Below are 2133 nucleotides of genomic sequence, written 5' to 3'. Positions count from 1 at the left end.
AGGTTATTAAGCCAATGGATCCTATTTATTCTATCAATCTATATAAGGTCATAAAGTTTTGTCTCCCTTAGAAAAGTGATTACTTTAGTTCATTACTTGATAAAAAATTTGGTGTTGTAAAATCTATGTTTTTTTTATTCTCAGGTAATTTTTGAGTGGTTGTCTGTTGTTGGTGTAGTTTGGGAAGATTGTTAACAGGTGGTTAATGGTGAGGATGGTGGTGCATTGAGGGCACTGTGGAGGAAAGGTTTTTTTCAATATAGGGAGTGAGGTGGGTAATTTTGGTGGCATTGACCCTGAGGCGGGCCAAGACCACCTCCTCCCTTCTGCTTCTCCTGTGGGCTGTGTCCCACAGTTCGATTATTGGTTTTAATTTGTTTGTGAGTTGGAGGCTGGTCCACTCACTTTGCCACAGGAGATGTATTTTTGCTTTTATAAGAGATACAAAACACCTGAGATCAGTACGAACTATGGTAGTGTCCAGATCGCCAGTTGATCCGGCTAATTTGTCAGCCTGTTCATTGCCATGGATACCAGAGTGGCCTGGTACCCACATTAGCTTGATTGATTTGTTGGCACCATGTAACTTACGAATGATAGTACCCAACAATTCATTTTTAGTGGTTTTTAATGTTTTAATAGATTTAAGTGAACTTAGTAAGTCTGAAAAAAATAACTATTATATCGTGGGTCGTCGATATTGGAAAATCAATAGCTTTGTCAATAGCAAAAAGTTCAGCAAGAAAGATCGATGTATGATTCGGCAGACCCACACACTCATCTGTCTTGGAGCCGTAGGTATATATATGAAAAAAAGGGAGATCTTTAATAAGGATCTCTCTGAACCTCTGGCGTACCTCATCCTCCGGCGCCATGGCCTTGGCTGACGGAAGCCAGGCTTCCATAATATAAACAATGGGTGTTTCCCATGGCGCTATCTTTGACTTAACCAGGGTATCGATGGTAGAGAGATCTATACCGACTTTCTCGACGAGGTCGTGGAGTCTCGTGGCAAAGGGCCAAGTGCCTCCATTGCCATTAGGGGGGCTCGGGTCTCGAGCCACCTTTGCGGCATAGGTCAGTGCCAACTGGCCGCGCCTGAGTCGGAGGAGAGGTACTCCTGACTCCACCTCAAGACGCTCGATCCGAGTACATTTTAGGGCTCGAAGACACACACGCAAACAAGCATTCTGCACAGCATCCAAACCTTTCAAACTTGTTCTCGATGCCGAACCATACACGATTGGCCCATAATCTACTTTAGACCTAATTAGGGCTCTATATATCATTAGCAAAGGCTGTCTTTCAGCTCCCCATTTATCACCAGAAATGCACTTTAATAAATTTAGTGCTTTTTGACATTTATTCTCTAGTTGACCAATGTGGTCTTTCCAATTGAGTCTACTATCAAAAAGTAGACCAAGAAATTTAACAGAATTTTGAATAGGTGGTCGTCTAGAGTTAGCCTGATGTTCGGCTTCCTCCTATGTGAAAAAATAACCCCAATACTCTTTCTAGTGGAAAACTTAAAACCCCACTGGAGGCCCCAGTTATGAATCATATCCAGTGCCAATTGGATGCGATTTGCTGAGAATTCTGCATTATTGCTGGAATGCCATAATGCACAATCATCAGCGTACAGTGAGTACTTAAAATTCCGAGGAGGAGCTGGTAAGATGTCATTTATCATACATAGACATAATGTTGGTGACAAGACACTTCCTTGTGGGACCCCGTTTGCCTGGACAAAAATGTCCGAAAAAGTGACATTGCCAGAAAATAATTTGACAGAAAAAGTTTTGTCAGAAATTAAATTTTGAATAAAACAAGGCAAGTTTTCACGTAATCCAAAAGTATAAAGTTTTCTGAGTAGGCCATATCGCCATGTCATGTCTTAGGCTTTTTCTATATCTAAAATACTGAAATCAATGTTTTGGGGGGGGCAATTGCCTCTTGAATATGACTGTCCAGCTTTACTAGTTAATCGAGAGTTTGGCGTCCCTTTTAGAGGCCGCACAGCTCGTCAACTAGTAAATTACTGGAATTTTTAAAAATGCAATAGCCTACTGTTAACAATTCGTTCCATGACCTTGCATAAGCAACTTGTCAACGCAATTGGGCGGTAGGAGATGG

Source organism: Penaeus chinensis, chromosome 22 (genome assembly GCF_019202785.1).
Source record: "Penaeus chinensis breed Huanghai No. 1 chromosome 22, ASM1920278v2, whole genome shotgun sequence".
NCBI lineage: Eukaryota > Metazoa > Arthropoda > Malacostraca > Decapoda > Penaeidae > Penaeus > Penaeus chinensis.
This window is presented reverse-complemented; position numbering follows the sequence as displayed.